This window comes from Ammospiza caudacuta, chromosome 34 (assembly GCF_027887145.1).
Source record: "Ammospiza caudacuta isolate bAmmCau1 chromosome 34, bAmmCau1.pri, whole genome shotgun sequence".
NCBI classification, from domain to species: Eukaryota; Metazoa; Chordata; class Aves; order Passeriformes; family Passerellidae; genus Ammospiza; species Ammospiza caudacuta.
The window spans coordinates 1,675,033-1,694,159 of NC_080626.1; positions in this window are offsets into that span (position 1 = coordinate 1,675,033).

Sequence of the window (19,127 nt, forward strand, 5' to 3'; positions counted from 1 at the left end):
AGGTTGTACCAGAGCAAGAACAAGGCTGGGTGTGTCCCAGTGCGACAGTCTGCAGGGAATGGCTCAAGTTTGGCTAAAAGCAGCCTCTGCTGACTTGTCCCTGTCCTTTCTCCATGAACAGGTCCCCATGTGCAGCCACAGCAAATGTCCAACAGCAGCTCCATCAGGCACTTCCTCCTGCTGGCATTGGCAGACACACGGCAGCTGCAGATCCTGCACTTCTGCCTCTTGCTGGGCATCTCCCTGGCTGCCCTCCTGGGCAACGGCCTCATCATCAGCGCCGTAGCCTGCAGCCACCAGCTGCACACGCCCATGTTCTTCTTCCTGCTCAACCTGGCCCTCACTGACCTGGGCTCCATCTGCAGCACTGTCCCCAAAGCCATGCACAATTCCCTCTGGGACACCAGGAACATCTCCTACACAGGATGTGCCGCAGAGCTCTTTTTCTTTCTGTTCTTCATCTCAGCAGAGCTTTCCCTCCTTACTATCATGTGCTATGACCGCTATGTGTCCATCTGCAAACCCCTGCACTACGGGACCCTCCTGAGCAGCAGAGCTTGTGCCCACATGGCAGCAGCTGCCTGGGCCAGTGCCTTTCTCAAGGCTCTGCTGCATACAGCCAATACATTTTCCCTGCCCCTGTGCCATGGCAATGCCCTGGGCCAGTTCTTCTGTGAAATCCCCCAGATCCTCAAGCTCTCCTGCTCCCACTCAAACCTCAGGAAACTTGGGCTCATTGTAGTTAGCCTTTGTTTATAATTTGGCTGTTTTGTGTTCATTGTTTTCTCCTATGTGCAGATCTCCAGGGCTGTGCTGAGGATCCCATCTGAGCAGGGACGGCACAAAGCCTTTTCCACCTGCCTCCCTCACCTGGCTGTGGTGTCCTTGTTTATCAGCACTGGCACATTTGCTCACCTGAAGCCCCCCTCCATCTCCTCCCCATCACTTAATATGTCAGTGTCAGTTCTGTACTCGGTGGTGCCTCCAGCCCTGAACGCCCTCATCTACAGCCTGAGGAACCAGGAGCTCAAGGCTGCAGTTTGGAGACTGATGACTGGATGCTTTCAGAAACATTAAACTGATGGCAAATTTCTGCAGATTTCATGTAATAGAATTTATCTTGGATACTTCTTTTTGGTTTCATTTTGGAAGTTCTTTTTCTTTGTTTTACTTTTTTCATATTATCTACAAATAAATGTCATTGTTTGTGACATTTCTCATTGTGTTTCTCTCCACCTTTCCTGTGCCCACAGCCCGTTTCAATGGGGAGCTGCGCTCTTGGTGGCTCTAAATGAACTAAAGGATCTCCCAGCAAAGTTTTCTGCAGAGATGCCCTTTTGTTGCCTTCTCTACAACTGCAACAGCAATGTCTGTGTGCAGAGCTGGGAGCAGGTCAGTGCTGGTACAGCAGCTGTGCCCAGCAGCAGCAGCACTTGGTGTTGCCAGTGCTGCTGCCATGGCCCTGCCCTCACTGCCCTGGTGGCCCTGGTGTTGCTGCAGGGCCTGAGTGCTCTCGGGGCTGGGCACAGCCCTGGGGGTGGCAGTGCCGGGGCTGCAGCAGGGACAGCCCATGGGCACTGCTGGGGCAGCACTGACGCCTCAGCCCAGGCCCTGGGGGCTCCAGGCTCCTTGCCCAGGCTCTCTCAAGAACACAGCCAGGCCAATGCTCAGCACAGAAAAGCCCCATGAGCAGCCCCAGGCTGGCCGTGGGCAGGCTGGAGGAAAACAGCATGGCTGGGGCTCTGCAAGGGCCCTGGGGCAGACGGGAAGGAGCAGCAGAGCAGGGGCTGATCCATCCCCAGTGCGCTGCACAGCCCAGGGCAGCGTCCCAGAGCATCCTCATGGAGCTGCCAACAACATCCCCCCTCTGCAGCCCTGGCCTCTCCCCCAGCTCACACAGATGCCCCATCCTTGCAGGCACAGACACGGCAGCACTGGCTCAGCAGCCCCTGTTTGCATTGCACAGAGCAGGAGGAGCACCCCCATGCTGTTGCTGTGGGGACATGAACCTGAGGGAGCACAAATGCCATCAGCCCCTGGGGCCAGCAAGGGCTGGGGGATGGCAGGGAAACCACTCAGCTTTGTCCTGGCCTCTGCAGTCAGCCAGAAAGTTTGTTCCCATCAGCTGGGAGCTTCCTGTCCCACTGCAGACGCTGTTGCTCAGAGCCAGGGCTGCCTGGCAGCCACTCCCAAATTGCCCTGAGCATTTCCTTGGCATCACCTCTGCTTTCCTTCCTCTTTCCTGATCCAGATTTCTTCCTATTGCCAATTGCTGTCCCCTCCCCTGCAAACAGCCCATCCCTGCTTGCCCTTTCTTCTCTTGCCCCACTCCTCACTGCAGTTCCTGACTTGGCCCCATGGGAACGTCCCTTGGGCAGCAGGATCATCCTACAAGTGCTGCAGGAATTGTATGCAGGCTCTTGCAGTGTCTGGTGCTGCTCCCTTGCCAGAGGCACCCCAGGCCAGGGGGACACATCTGGGCTGCTGTGTCTGGCTCTGGGGCTCCCTGTTCTGGGCAGTGAGGAGGAGCTGCAGAGGCTCTGCAGGACTGACAGGATGGGCTTTGGGGCTGGCAGGAGAAGCTGAGGGACCTGGGCTGATAGAGCTTCTGATGAGGAGGCCCAGGGCTCATTGTGCAACTCCTCCAAGGGTGGTTTCAGAGAATCCCAGAATCAGCAAGGCTGGAACAGGCCATGGAGATCATCAAGTCCAACCTGTGCCCTGACACCACCTTGTCTCGCCTGAGCCTCCTCTTTTCCAGGATAAACAACCCCAGCTCCCTCAGCCACTCCTCACAGCACTTGTGTTCCAGACTCCTCCCCAGCCTTGTTGCCCTTCTCTAGACACGCTCCAGCCCCTCCATGTCCTTCCTAAATTGGCAGCCCAGAACTGGACACAGCACTCCAGGTGCTGCCCCAGCAGTGCTGAGCACAGGGGAAGAATCCCTGCCCTGCTCCTGCTGGCCACACCATTCCTGAGCCAGGCCAGGAGCCATTGGCCTTCTTGGCCACCTGGGCACACTGCTGGCTCATGTCCAGCCTGCTGTCCATCAGTCCCTGCAGGTCCCTTTCTGCTTGGCTGCTCTCCAGCCACTCTGTCCCCAGTCTGTAGCACTGCAGGGGTTGTTGTGGCGAAATTGCAGGACCCAGCACCTGAACTTTTTAAACGTCACCTTGTTGGATTTGTCCCCTAGATCCAGCCTGTCCAGGGCCCTGTGCAGAGCCCTCCTACCGTCCAACAGATCAACACTCACAGACAAATTGGTATCACCATGGTTCCATGAGGCCTCTTAGTGTCCTAATGGTCTCCATGATTCCATGAGGCCTCTCAGTGTCACAAAGTCCCTTGGATCCTTGGGCCCCACAGTGTCACAATGGCGCCTTGGTCCCCCAAGGCCCTGAAGTGTCACAATGGATCCTTCGTTCCATGAGGTCTGGCAGTGCAGCAATGTTTTCTTTGGTTCCCCTGTGTCACAATGGTTTCTTGCTCCCAATGGCCACCATGGTATCAAACATGTTACCCTCTTTCCAGGAGTCCCTGAGGAACAGCCCTGGCCCCTTGGTGCCATGGGACCCTGCAGTGTCACAATGGCCCCATCATGACACCAGGTCCTGCTCTGTCACAATGCTCTGCATGGTTCCACAAGGCCCTGCAGGGTCACAGTGGCCTCTTGGCTCCAGGAGGCCTCAGATTGCCACAATGAATTCCTTTGTGCTGCAGTGTCACAATGGAGCCCTGGCGACACAGGATCCTGCAGTGTCACCAGGGACCCTTGGTTCCATGGGGCACCACAGTGTCACAATTGTTCCCTCAGTTGCCAGAGTCCTTGCAATGGAGCAATGGCCCCTTCATTCCATTATTCCCAGGCTCTCACAACTGCTCTGTGGCTGGTTCCCAGAATCACAGAATGAGCAATGTTGGGCATTGAATTCCAGCACACACCTCAGCTCTCTGATGATCCCAGCACCATGCTGGGCCCTGTTTCAGACTGGAGCAGAGCAGATGTTGATGGGACAGGAGCCCTGCAGGGCTGTCAGGGACCTGCAGCTTGCAAGGTGCTCTGCTCTCCCTCAGGTGCTCTCAGGGTGAGGTCCAATCCCAGCTGGGCACCTCAGGGAACAAGTGGCACTGCCTGTTCATGGGCACACAACGGATGTCTGCCTGGAAAGGGGCACAGGTTTTAGTACCTGTTAGTTTCATAATACACAAGCAATTCTTTATTCTCTGGGTCATTTGAGTACTTAGAAGAAATGGCAGTTTTCCCACCAGGAACAGGGATTTCCTGGAAGTGTACTGATGGCAGGAGAACAAATACTGCTCTTCCCATCACCTTGTGTCACCAATATTCAGCCTAATATTTAATCTCTTTCTTTTCCATCAAGTGTTTCCAGTTCTCCTGTTGAAAGGGCTGTGTCTAAGGACATCTCTTCACTAGACCAGAGGGATCTCTGACTTTCCAACTGCTCCCAGATTTTCTCCTCCAGATGTTATCTGGACGTTCAAGGGTCTCTCAGCTGACTGGTTTAATGCTTTGAGCTTCAGGGAGTTGCCCGATCTTCCTGATGTTCAAATAAATATTAGTCAACATCCTAATTGTCTTTAACACAGAATACCCTATTCTTATGCCTTTGTCTTTAACTGCTTCTGTACGGATATCCCTTGGGGATGGTGGACATGTCAGATGCTGCTGGGACATTCCAGAGAGCTAAGGGAAGAGCTGTAATGGTTGTTAAACTGTTCAAATGTCCAACTTGCACTTGTTGGCAAGAAACCTTTCTGTGCCTCTGACTGTCACCAGGCCCTGAGCCCAAAGGACACAAACCTGATGAATTGTGGTTCCCACTGCAGGGGCTGCACTTGGACCTTGGCTCTGCACAGGAGATCTCTTCATCCCCTTTCTCCCTTTTCCTCCCTCTGGGCATGGAGGGAACTCCTGACTTCAGTGTGTGACTCATGTGTGCAAAGAGCAAATCTGGGCAGAATTGGGGCAGGAAGGGTTTGGAGGGACCTTGGGATCTGTGCTGGCACAGAAGGTGTTTTCCATTGCTCTGGGGCTGTCTGCTTTGCAAAGTGGGTTTAATATCCAGCAGAGGAATGACTTTTGCATTTGATGGAGCTGTGCTTTCCCTTGGCTTTGTTGGCTGACAATAAATGAACATCCCTCTGTGTCTTGGGCAGCTCCTTCTCCAAGGAATGCAGGTGGGAGTTGGAGCCAAGGAGCTGAAAGCTGCAGGTGCAGCCTGGGCTGGAGGGAGCTCAGATTGGCACAAGGCTGCTCTGAATGCCAGGGCTTGGATGGGGGAAATGGTGGGGTGGGGGTAGGGACAGAGTGTGATTGATTGTCAGCCATGAAGGGTCTTGATTTTCATATCTGTTCAAACTGCATGAAGAGGTACTTGGATTCAGTGTCAATTGGAGACAGCACATATCAATTTATGAACAAGGAAAAATCCTCAACAGGACTTAAAAAAATGTTTTCTGTCTTTTTAAATAGAATATATTCAGTTTGAATACACTTCTGAAATCTGTCTAATTAACCACAGAAGATTTGAACACTTAAGTCAAATGATTCCCTGAGGCTTGGCTTAAGGTGTTCTGAATGTTAATGAGCCCTGGGGCACTGAATTCCTGCACTGAAGAGCTGAAGGCTGAACAAGCCTCTGGAGCAGGAAAATTCAGCAGCAGCATCCAAGTGGCTGAGTATGTCAGCAGCCCCAGAGAGGCCATCCCTGCTCAGAGACCGTGGGGGAATGGGCAGACAAGGAGAGGGTCCCTGGGGCTGGGGCAGCACAACTCAGAGGCACCAGCGGCTCCAGCTGGGAAATGGAGTGTGGAATGGGGCTGGGAAAGCCCTGCCTGGGCTGTGCCAAGCAGGGCAGACAAGCCCTGACTGCCATCCCTGAAACAAATCTCTCACTGAGACATTTTAACGGAATTACAATTGTTTGTGTACTGGGAGTTGGACTCCCTGGAGAAATACCACCAGGAGATTCTCAGGAGCTCAAAACAACAAAACAGCCTTTACTGGTAACTTTACAAAAGCAGAGAAACTTTGGTAAAAGGTTCTTTATGACTTTGTAGTGGTTTTGGTTTGTTAATTCAAGATTTTTCTAATCTTGAGATTTCTTAATTAATGGATTTGTGAGTGTAGTGGGTTTTATTGTTGGTTAATTATTTATGTATGTATTTTGTTGTAAGATAGGATTACAAGATAGGTAAAGTAGGCCTAAAATTTTAATAAGGTATAAATAAATTTTATTAAAAGCAAATTAAAAAAGAAAAAAGTAGAAAGAATTAAAATAAAGTCTTTATTACACTTTTTTTGTCTTTACAACTTATTACTGACAATTGGAGAAACTAATCTTAACATTTCTAGTTAGTTTAGTATTTCTAGAATAGTCTTTTTGTTAGATTACCTTGAGAGAGAAGTTTTCGTGTTAAGCATATGGAAATTTTTTTACAAGAGGAAAAAATAGGGGTTTTGTGGTTCTTTATTTGGTCATGGATAGCAGTTTCTGGCGGAAGTTAGTTATTGTGAGGTTGTTTTTATTGCTACAAGCTTTTTTACAGTTTGCTGATGGGCCATGTTGACTTATGGGGTATTGTTTAAAAGATGAGTTGTTTAAACGTAAAAGTTTTTATTATTTACTTTTAAAATTATTTTTATCTCTGGGAATAGAGATTTTCTCTTGAGGATACGGGACTTTTTTTCCTGTTTAAACTTTTGATGAAATTCCAGTTATTTTAACATTTGTTTATTTTAGTATGGAGGGGGTTTTTTGATATTATTTTGAAAATATTTTTAATAGGTTTTTTTTGTTGTAAAGGAAAAGAGTTTTTTCTTTATAGTTTATAAGAGGATTATAGTTTTAAGATTTAGGTAATTTTTCTTCTTTTTTATTGGGGATTAGATTTCTTTTTTACTGACTTTGATGGTTTCATATTGTTTTTTATATGCTTATATTTTGGTTTTTTCCTATACTCAAGGGAGGATTTACGTTTTGAAAGGACTGACACCTGACCTGCCAGTAAGTTGTGGTGGAAGTTGTGGTTTGGCTGTGTTAGGATTGGTTTTATGGGTTGTTTATTGGTTTATGGGTTGTTTTTGACTTTTTTTTTTGTGTGTTCAAGTTTTTAGTTGTAGGGTTATTTTTTCTGGGTTGTGGGTTGTAGGAGTTTTTGGTTTGAGTTGTGTTGGAGGAAAGGGACTTGATGGTAAGATTTTAATAGCTGTGGCTGGCTTTGTTCTGGTTGGGCTTTTGTAGCCTCTTTTGTTTTCCTGTTTGCTAGTTCTTGGGGTTTGGTTTGGTTAGAATGGGGCTGATGGGGAGAGGGGCAGCCTGGGGAGGGGGGAAGGGGCTCAGCCCACGGCAGTGTTGTTTGGTTTGGTTTGGTTTGGTTTGGTTTGGTTTGGTTTGGTTTGGTTTGGTTTGTTTGAGATGGGGGCCAGGGCCAGGGCTTGCTGCTTCTTTGTTGACTGGAAAAGAAAGAGGAGATTCCTAGGACTTTTTGTCTTTAACATTTGTGTTTAACAAAGGCGTGTTCAGTATCTTAGTGGTTTAACAGATTGTCAGTTACACAAAAAGTTTTGTATTACTTTATAAAATTCTTCTCATGTCAAACTACAATAGATAATCAGTCAACAAAAAACACTTCTGACTTGGCCCATTCAACTTCACAAACTCTAAGCCTGTTCAATTTTAAGTTACTCAACATTTGCAGGAGCACAGAAACAGAAGAAGACACAGAAAAAGAGAAAGGCAAAAAAGATCCAGAGAAGCAGATACACAGGTACCAGCTCCTGGATTTCAGCAGTGTTCAGATGGAAATTACAAGAGGAGGTAGGGCCAAGATATGTGCCTTGTGGTCAGCCTTCAATTCCCCTTGGTCTTGCTGGGCCCTTCCCCCAGGTGGGACTGTGGCTCATTTGGTCCCTCAGGAGCTAGGCTGGGGCTGCAGAGGTGGCTGTGGAGCGTTGCCTGTGCTGTGCCAGGGACTGGCAGACACTGCTGGGCTGGGATAGAGGCTCTGGGGGGATTGGGGTTCCAGGGCAGGGCAAGGCTGGACCTGCCCCTTCCTCCCCCACACATGAAATGTTTCAAGCCTACAATCTCCTCCAGTCTATCAGAATAGGGAATGTTGGAGGTGAAATCCCAATTCTGGCCATGGGTTCCTAGAGATGCAGGACAGTTCTTTTCCATAGGAAGGAAAGCACAGAGCCTAATGTTTGAAAGGCAGGTGAGAGACTGACTAGGCCAAGGCCAGCCAGACTTGTCAGGAATGGCAGATTTTGTCTGGGAGCAGTCTTTGGATTATGGGAATTTTGAAGGTGGAATCCCAATCTTGGCCATAGGCACCTGGAGAAGCAGGACAGTTCTTTTCCATAGGAAGGAAAACATGGAGCCCCAGTGATTCAGCAGCAGAAGAGAAGAGATCCTCAACATGCCAAGGTCAGTTGGACCAGTCAGATGGTCCCTGGGAGGCCAAACCAGCCAGAGCTGTTCTGTGTTCCCTTGCTTTTATGGGGCTCCACAGTGCCATAATGGTGACTTTTTTCCAAGGGGTCCAGCAGTATCACAATGGCCCCTAGGTTTCATAAGGCCCTGCAGTATCACAATGGTCTCCATGATTCCATGAGTCCCCTCAGTGTCACAATGGCTCCCTGGTTCCATGAGGCTGTGAAGTGATCTTAATGGTCCCCCCATGGTTTCATGAGGCCCTTCAATGTCATAATGGACCTTTGGCTCCATGGAGTCTCGTAGTGTCACAATGGCCCCTTGGTCCCATGACACCCCAAAGTGTCACAATGGTCTCCATGGTGCCATGAGGCCCCTCAGTGTCACAATGGACCCTGGGTTTTATGGGGCCTCTCAGTGTCACAATGATCTCTACACTCCATGGAGCCACACAGTGTCAGTACAGTCCCCTTGGTTCCATGAGGCCCAGCAATGTCACAGTGCTCTCCATGATTCCATGAGGCCCCACAGTGTCACAATCATCCCTTGGTTTCACAGGGCCCCACAGTGTCACAATGGTCCCTTGGTTCAATGGGCCCTGTGCTGCTGCATTCCCCCCTCCCCTTCTCAGGCCGCCCTGCCAGCTGAGAAATGCTCCTTGGGGCTCGGCCTTGGCCAACAGCCCCTGGGCTCAGCTCCTCTGCAGCTCATCACAAACACTGTCTACTCCAGGCACTGCTGCTGCCCAACCAGCTCCTGGTTCCTTTAGGAGCAGCCCTGGGAACTGTTTTTGTTCCCTCAGTTGCACAAGATCCCTGTTCACACAATGCCAAAGAAAGCTGTTGGTGCCAAGTGTTGCCAGGATGAAGCATTGCTGGGACTGAAGCCCCTCTCTTGGGGCCCTGCAAACAGCGCTCCAAAAGGAGCCCTTGGAGCTCTCCTGGCCCAGCAACTCCCTCTGAGTGGGGCCTCTCCCAGCCGGGAACTCTCCCGTTTGCTGCACTCAGGGATCCTGAACAACAACAGAGCCTGGGCCTATCCCCCCACTCCTCCAGGCTCAACCCTTCACCCGCTGGGGAGATGCCAAAGGATCCACAGTGAGCATTGCCTGCCCTCAGGTGAATTGCTCACAGGTGCCTTGCACTGACTCTTTGTGTCTGTGTGCACACAGGAGTGCCTGTGCTGGGGAAACGTGGCAGAAATGCTGCACTCTGAGGTGTTTGAGTGCCTTGGATAGATGAGTCAGTCAGATATCCAGACATCAGTAAGTAAGGTTAAGTCACAAGGTCGAAGCTAAATTAAATGCTGCTAAGAGTTGTTCTTTTGCTAAATTGTTACATTTTATTTAAGTTATTGGTTAAGTTAAATATTGTTAAGTGTTATTCCTCTGTTAAATTGCTAAGTCATAGGTTATAAGTAAGGTTAAAAAGTGTTAAGTGCTGTTGTTTTGCTAAACTTTGATGTTTAAGGTATTGGTCACATTTAAGGTGTAATTTAATGTTGACGGAAGGAGACCCAGACATCAATTTGATCATCACAGGCCCAATTTTATTGATCAGTACGGCGGGTTAAATACAGTTAATAACGAGCTTCATACATATTGCAAAAGTTGAGCTCAGGATTGGTCAGTTACATATCAGCACCTACGCCTACTTCTGCATTCCTATGGTTCTACTTTTGATACTTTTCACATATTCTCAGGATATATTTAGGAATAATCTCTACTCCCTCTCCTCATGTTGCAGCAAGGTCACTGCTGACCTTTCCTTTCAGTTTGCTGACTGCTGACTTTCTTCCTTCAGCTTAACCAGCGGCATTATGTCAGTATGGCCTTTTTCAGCTAACCAATTATTAATAAATCTCTCCACATTTTAAGTCCTGTTAAATGTGAGGCCTGGTAAGCCTTTAGGCCATATTCCTTTTATCCTTACCCTCACTTGTGTCACACACACACACACACACACACACATTTCTCAGTTAATTTCTGGTTTGATTCCCTAGATTCTGTTGGGTTTTGTTGTTGCTTTGTTTCCCAGGTGTGCCTGAAGTGTCCAGTCAGGAGCAGAGTGACTCTTGCCAAGGAACTTTGTGCTTCTGTCCCTTAATATTAAATCTGGTTTTTGCTGATCCCTTGCTGGGGATCTTTTCAGCGCTCTCAAGGCCTCATTCGTAACAGGGTGAAGGAGCCCTGGCCCAGGCTCTGGCCCTGGGGGACACGGGGACGGGGACGCTGCCGGGGGGTCCCTGTCCCCCTGTGCCACCCCCAGGGCCCCGTCCCCCCCGTCCCCGTGTCAGGCTCTGGGGTCAATCTCGTGGAACATCCTCTGGGGGAGGCTGCGGGGTCAGGGGTGGGGGGACCCGGGGGGACAGGGGACCCTGCACGAGCAGGGTTGGACTGCTCTGGGGGGAACTGTGAGGGGGGCCGGGGCAGAGTGACCACAGAGTGACCTCACACAGCCCCTGTGATGTCACACAGCTGCCTCTGTGATGTCACACTGCCCCTGTGATGTCACATTGCCCTGTGATGTCACACTGCCCCTGTGATGTCACACAGCTGCCTCTGTGATGTCACACTGCCCCTGTGGTGTCACATTGCCCTGTGATGTCACACAGCCCCTGTGATGTTACACTGCCCCTTTGATATCACACAGCCATCTCTGTGATGCCACACAACCCTTGTGATGTCACACTCACCCTGTGATGTCACAGGGCCAACTCTATGTCACCCTGTGATTTCATACAGCTATGCTGTGACATCACAGAAGACTGATGTCACAAAGTCACCCTGTGATGTCACAATTTGTTCTGTGATGTCACAGCCTCCTCTATGATGTTACACAGCCACCAGGTGATGTCACAACCCACTCTCTGATGCCTCAGAGCCCCCCTCTGTGATGGCAGACACTGCTCTATGGCCTCACACCCTGCTCTGTGATGTGGCAGCCAGGTCTGTGATGTCACCTCCAGCTCTATGATGTCACAGAACCCTCAAGAACCCTCAAGAACTCAGTTCTATTGAAACACTGAAGTTTCTTGAACTTCGAAGAGATTCCTGTCAGGGACACGACTGAGAAAGTGTCCCCAGGCCCCAGGCAGAGCAGAGAACTGCAGGCACTGATGACAGGTGGGAACAAGGAGAAGCCAAGTTTTGGTGCCCTGGGGCACAGCAGGGTCTGTGCCACCAAGGGCTGGGAGGAGACACCTTGTCCTGAGGCCCTGGGGCCTCCTGGCACAGCCCCAGCCAGGCTGGGCACTGTCAGCCCCTTGTCCTGCCCTCAGCATCCCCCCTAGCCCACATCCCAGTTGCCTCAAGGATCTGCTGGAAGGAGTCCCTGGGGAGCCTTGCTCAGCAATGGCCCTGGGGGCTCCTTCATGCTTCCTGCAGGGACTGCAGGTTTTTCATACGACTTTGGGTTTGGCTTTTGTCTTGGAGTCTCTGAGAGGTTTGTGCAATCCTAGTCTTCAATAATCTGCTGTAATTAGTCCCTGGAGAGGCTCTGTCAGTAACAACACTCTGTGGGGCTCATTAATGCTTCAGGGTACTTCAGTTATTTTAAGGTACTTGGTGTTTCCCTTGGGATAGACTCTGGGAGAGGTTTCTGCAATCATGGCCCCAATTATCTGTGTTAATTAGTCCCTGGAGTGCTTTGTACTGACACACAGTTGGGCTTATAAATGCTTTGAGACACTCAACGTGTTGAAGGTACTTTGGATTTTCCTTCCCACACTGAGTGTCTGAGAGGTTTTTGTGCCATCCTGGCCACCAATTCTCTCCTCCAAGGAGTCCATGAAAAGCCTGTGTTGGAGAGGGACCTCAGTGGGAGCCATGAATGCCTGGAGACACTTCGGGCATTTTCTCTGACTTGGACTCCTGTAAAGGATTTGTGCAATCTCCTCCCAGGCCCTGATCTTCAAGGGCTCACTCCAAATGCACAGTGAGGCTCATGAGGATCAAGCACGTCCTGACAAATGCTGGCTCTGCCTTGATTTCCCTCTGCTCCAGTGTAGTTCATTAGGAGGTTTTCCTTTGACAGTTATGGAGAAATAGTTCAAAGAGCTTCCAGGAAATATGTAGTCTTATTTTAAAGGGTGTCTTATTGCTGTTCTTATTACACAAGGGATGATTGCAGCATTCAGTGACTGATATTGATGCAGGGACTCTCCTAAGGAGGTCTGGCCTTCTCAGAGAAGCTGTGCCTTGAGCTCTGAGCCAGTGTGTACAACCTCGCTCCACATTCCTCAAGCCCATTGTGTCTCTCCTCACTCATCTGGGACCTGCTTTGCTTGAAGAACTGGGGGCACATAGCCAAAGAGGGATTTTCCTTCATTTCTTTTTGAAGCAATCTAAAACTCCTGAGTTTCCCCACTGCAAACAGACATCCTCCTCAAGTGTGTGCCAAGCCCAAGGTGCCACCCAGAGCACTCCAGACCTGTCCCAGGCCAGCTGTGAGGGTGGATAATCAGCCCAACATGCAGTGGTGCCATTGCAAGGGACTGTTGCCATGGACACTGCAGGGACCCCAATGCCGCGTCTGGGTGCCATGGCAACCCCCATCAGTTCAGGTTTCTTTGGAAACCAGCCCAAGGAGCCATTTCTGCAACCAGGTTCCATGGACACTTGCCTGCAGAGCTGTTGCTGGCCTTGGCTGCCATGGCAACCCTCAGGACAAAGCGCTGCCAGGGCTGTTCCAGGTACAATTGCAGTGACACTCATTGGTGCCACCAGGTGCCATAGCAACGGCCACGGGGACCCATTCATTGGTTTGGTGCCATGGCAACCAATGCCCGGAGCCATTGTGATGGTTGGTGGCCATGGAAAGCTGCCCTGGGCCCGTGCTCAGGGCTGGTGTCAGTGCCCAGAGCCAGAGGGGATCCCTTGCTGGGGGCTGTGCCATGGCCACCTGCCCTGTGCCACGCTGGCCGCTCTGGCACCAGGAACCAGCAGCCAGGGGCACTGCCAGGGCCAAAGGCCAGGTCAGCCAGACAGAAAGGGACAGGGCTGGGCACTGTTTCCATGGCAACCGGCACTGGGGGGACACCTGGGTCACCTGGCCTGGCAGTTGCCATGGAAACCCCTGGCAGGCACTGAGGGCACAGCCCCTGGCACTGAGACCCTGCTGGGCCGGGTGCTGAGCACAGCGCTGAGCACGCAGAGATGGTTTTGTTCTTGCTGAGCTGCAGCACAGCCAAGGCCTGTCCTGCCCCTCGTCCAGCCACGCTGGGGAGGGGCTGGGGCTGCGGGGGAGCTGGGCAGGGACACAGCCAGGACAGGGGACCCCAACTGAGCCCGGGCATAGCCCAGACCAGAGGACATCATGCTCAGGGTGTGAAGGGGGGAAAAAGGAGGAAGGAGGGAATTTTGGAGGGAGGGCTTTTGCCTTGTCAGGTAACACTTAGGCAAGAGGGGGCCCTGTTTCACCAGTGGGCAGGGTCACTGCCAAAAACACAGACACCAGCTTAAGGAATTGTGTCATTTATATAGAACACAGCTGCCAAGATGTTACGGATATGAACGAGGCCAAACTTTCTCCAGAGAAAGAAGTTCTCGTTTATTAAAATAGCTACAAGGAACGTAGTGCCCGGGATAAGCCCAGGAACCCACATAGCGAGCCAAAAACGAAAACAGTGCACTCACCCCAAGTGCACTGGGTTCTCCCAAACAACAAGTACCCCAAAAGAAGAAGAACCTTGACCCAACGTAACTCCCCATATTTATAGTCCCCCTGGAGTCCAGGATTGGTGCATTTTGGATCCTCATGATGATTGGTCCATTTCCAGGCTTCTCATTGGTCTTTACCACCGTTCATTCTGGACCAATCGTTTCTGCAGGGCTTCGAATGATTGGTCAGATGTTTCATCCAATCTCTCTTCGACCTTGCCTTGCCCCATCAGACCCCTGTTTCACCAAACCCTGGACCCTTCTAGCACATTCTAATAAGCCCTTCCCCTTGAACATAATACAAAAAATAGAACATAATTAATACAATATAATTGAACTATATCCTATTTTAACTTAACTTTTACCTATAACAAGATTTACAAAAGGATAAGCTCAGCAAAGCACATCATCATTAGCAAAGAATTACAAAGGAAGCTCAGCAATCCATCATAACCCATCATTACATTTTGATGACCAATCCCTTGGTGAAACACTTGGAGGTGTTTGTGGCAGACAAAGACTCTGGCTGACTATCAAGGTACACCTTACAGACATCAGCAGTACTTTAGTGACACCGTTCTTCATTCTTTTTTCTCAATCTCATTCCAATTAGGAACAAGAATTCTGTTGTGCATGGATCTGGCATCTTTTTAATTCCAGAATAATGCCCCCAGGCCCTTTGCTGTTCAGCTTTACCATGCTGTCTGTGGCTAACAAGGCTTGGGGGGCCCTTTCCCCTCTGGCTGGAAGGGGCCGGGTCCCAGTCCCTGAGGGGCACCCAGGCTCCTGGATGGAATTCCTGTGCAAGTCCCTCAGTGTCACAGCAGCCTTCACATGGAGTCCCGTGGATCAGAGCATTTTCCACAGGGGCCCTTGGGGCAAAGAGGGAGATTTGGTTTGGCAGGATGTGAAAAACCATATCCTGTCAGATCTACTTGCTCAAACACAGAATCCTTGGCTGCAGGGACACATTCCCATTGTTCCTGCCCAGGGTTCAGGACTCAGAGTTGTCTTTCCTAGGAGCTGCTCCTTCAGCTGCCTCGGGAGGGCCTTTTGGCCTTGGGACCCACACTGTGACTCCATTATTAGGGCTGCTGGATCAAAGCCCTTTATCTCCACAAACGGTGGTGACTGGAGGTGGATCTCCTGTTTTCACAATCGTTCCTAAAATTGCAAGATCAGTAATTGTGCTACCCTGTCATGGGGTTGAATAATCCAATCTTGTTCATTATTGTTTAACAGAATTACTGTAATTTCTCCTGGATATTCTGCATCATTTCCTCCTGCCATGACAGGAACACTTTGCAAGGCCAAGCTCCAAGGGAGCAGTTACCAAAGCAAAGTGTCCTGGAGGGATCTGAATTCCTGTTTTGGTATTGATAGCTCTCATTTGCTTTGAATTTCTCCACATTAATTCCAATGCATGAAGGCCCAGCCCTGCAGCCTCTGGGCTGACCCTGCCAGGGGCCATCACAGCCAGAACAATTTCCCAGGCAGCCCAAGTCTCACTGCCCATGGCTGGATTTGCAAACTGGGGGCAGCCGTGCACAGCCAGGGGGTTCCATTTCCCCAGTGGGCCATTGTGAAGGGCATGGAGCTAATCTGGGAGATGGGTTCTCCGTGGGCAAAGGCTCCCATCTCCTCATTTTTCCAGCTGCTCTTTTAACAACCCCTTCACCCATTCAACCAATCCTGCAGCTTGTACATAGTCTGGTACATGAAAAACCCTGCAGGCAAAATCACTGTATTTTTCACAAGAACAGACCAACCACTCTGCATCACAGTATCAGCACACCCTGTAAAAATAGCCAATTTTCTCCCCTCCTCCTTTTTCCATTATATACAAACTCACAAAGTTGACCACTGACATTAGGGTCCTGGCCAGTCCTGTTCTGTAGGGTATTTAGTGTTACATCCTTGAGCAGCCAAAGATACCAAATTAGTAATGTCAGGACTATTTCACACTATTAGTATTTTATATGTATATATTGATTTAGAAATATAGATATAGATATGTATATATATATATATATATATATATATATATATATATAAAATCTATAAATATAAACATGAAGATCTTATTATACTATAAATATGTATATAGTTATTTATTATATTGATATTTCACTTGCACAAGTGCATCTGAGCTCAAGATTAAAACCTTCTGTTTCTCCATGTGGGAGCATTCCAACAATAATTGTTCCTCCTGAAGGTGCTGTTTCCTATGTACTCACAACAAATTCATCTTTGTCTGCCCAAACCCACAAGGTCTTTTCCTTTTCCATTTGCAATTTTTGGATGCATTTGAAGCCATCCAGGGGTGCAGCTTCTTTAACCCGACTGCCCCACTGCCCCCACGGGGCTCCGACCTCAGCCCACTCCAGAGCCAGGGAACTCCATGGAAGGGCTTCCCAGCTGGGAATTTCTGATGGGACTGATCAAGTGACCATTTGTTGGGATCTGGCCAGACGGTGCCAGTTTTGTTTTACCGGTGGGCAGGGTCAGCACCAAAGACACAGACTCCAACTGAAGGAATCAGTGTCATTTCCTGCAGTTCAGAGCAGCAAAGAATCACAAAAGGAGCAGCTCAGCAATGCACCCAACCATCCCCACCACAGATTGCAGCAGTGATTAAGAAAGATCCAGCAGCATTTACCCTCAGCCTTTACCATCCCCCAGACCCACAGAGCAGCTGGGGAAGCTGTCACAGCCAAGGGCTGCAGAGCCACTCCTGGGCACTGGGAATTCCTGCAGGTGCCTCCAGCCCCAGGTGAGGCTCCAGCCCCTCTGGGAGAGGGCCCAGCTCTGACAGTGCTGAATGAACAAACTGACAGCACTGCTAGTGTGGCAACATCTGCTTTCATCCTCCTCTTGCGTCCCTCCCAAAGCCTGGCCAGGGCTCAGGAGGAACCGAGGGAGCTGACTTTGATCCTTCAGCCCCAAACAAAGCCAGATGTCAGATTTCATGGCCTTGTCTGGCTTCTAAATACACAAAGATCAATACATGTCTCACTAATGAGTGGCTACATCTATTACAGGGCCTAATGACCATGCATATTTCATCAGGGAGCAGATACAAAGAGAACCTTTGGTTGAAAGGTTCATCCAGAGGCCACCATTGGCTCAGGGCCTGCTGTCCAGGCCTCACTTGGGGCTGGTGTCCAGGCCTTGGCACTTCAGGGACGTGGTTTAGTGTTGGGCTTGGCACTGCTGGGTGAGCGGCTGCACTGGGTGAGCTCAGAGGGCTTTTCCAACAGAAAGGATTCTGTGATTCCATGATTCTACCCACTGCATTCAGCTGGGTCTATTTTAGCAGCATTGCTTTGCTCCAAAAGCTCCCTCTTGCCCAGCTCCTGTGGCCTGAGGCTTCAGCTCCTTCAGCTCCTGGTGCTGAGCTGCTCATGCTGAACGAGACAGCTCAGAGAGAAGAACACAGTCCATGCAATTCCTTCTGGGACACGGAGAGGGGAGGCTGTGCAAACAGGAGCATTGTTTGCTGTGGCCTCCTCCTCTGCCCTTCACGCCTTTCAGCGCTTTGAACCAGCCAAGAGCTTTCTCCAAGAGTGCAATGGAGCAGCTGTTCCTGCTCCCGGGCCTGGCTCTCTCCAGTCTCTGCCCTTGCCTGGTTCTGTCCCTCTTGCTGTGCCCTCTGTTCCCCCAGGGCTTGCTGGCTGCTGCCCAGGACTGTGGCACTGGGAAAGATCCAGTGCTCCAGAGCCTCCTTTCTGTGCCCTTGGAGCTGCCTGGGCACAGCAGCCTTTTCCATCTGGAAGGTCCCCATGGACAGGGAGTGCCCAGCTCCGTTCCTTGCACAGCCTCCAGGAGCCCAGGGCTGCCATCTCCAGTCCCTGCTGGCCCTGGAGGCTCCCAGGTGCCTCAGGCTGCTGTGACACCGCTGCACACGGGAGGGAAGAGGGGCAGGGGCTGTGCTCAAAGTCAGCTCCATCTGCTGCTGCTGCTGCTGCTGCTGTGGGGTCATTTGTGCAGCCCTGTCTGCCCAGAGTCAGGGATCAGATCCTGCCAGTCTCTTCCAGCCCTGGCTGCTCAGAGTTTGGGCCTTGGAGCCTCAGGTGGTTAAAGGCAGCTGCTGCTGGTCCCTCTGTGTGCCCGTATTCAGCAGTGCTGCTCCATCAGTCTGTGCCCAGCAACGGGGAAAAGCCTCAGCCCTGCAGGGCCAGGAGCTGCCGGGCTCTGCCTGAGCAGCTCAGCCAGCAGGAAGGGAGCTGCTCCACACGGGAACCAGGAGCAAAGGACATTCCTTTGATAGGACATGTTTTCTATTGAAAGGAAAAAAAAGGAAAAAAGAAAAATAGGTTAATTGTAAAAGATAAGAGTAAAATCCAAGTGTTAGAGAAAAAGCATAACATACAGTTACTGAAAAAATCAAAACATAAATGCCAAGTTACATTCTTTGCATTAAGAGGTAAATGACCTTTCTAAAAAGAGAATTCAGACATTTCCATTGTAAATGTGCTGATGGCATGGATCCATCTTACTGACCTCAGCAGTCTCTTAAAAGATTTTTGGCTTTGTTTCCAACATTGGTATTTGAAACTGTGGTCGAAGCAAGAGGTAATTGCTTTGTGCCCTTCCAGCTCCAAGCAGGACTGGGAATGGAAACTCTGTCAAACCCCAAATCCCTTAGAAGATGACCTTCCTTCTCAGCCTGGGAATGAGCTGCACATTCCTTTTGAAACTGTCAGGGATTTTTTAAAAGACACAAAGTCCCACTGAAAGCTTTTTGCTCTGGTTTGGAAGTGCAGAAGGGCAATTCTCCATCCATCAGCTCCACACTGCACTGCCTCCGGAGCACGGCCCACTCACCAGCTTTGGCCCACTCGTGGCACTTCTGGAGGAGGAACAAAGTGCAATTCTACAATTCCAGCCAATCAAGAAGGAAGAATGGGACAGACAAAACACCCTGTACAGATCCAGGCATTCAGCTGGGACTGTGGAGAGTTTGGGTCCTTGCCAGTTGGATGTGTGTCCCCAGCTGCCGTCTCTGGGCC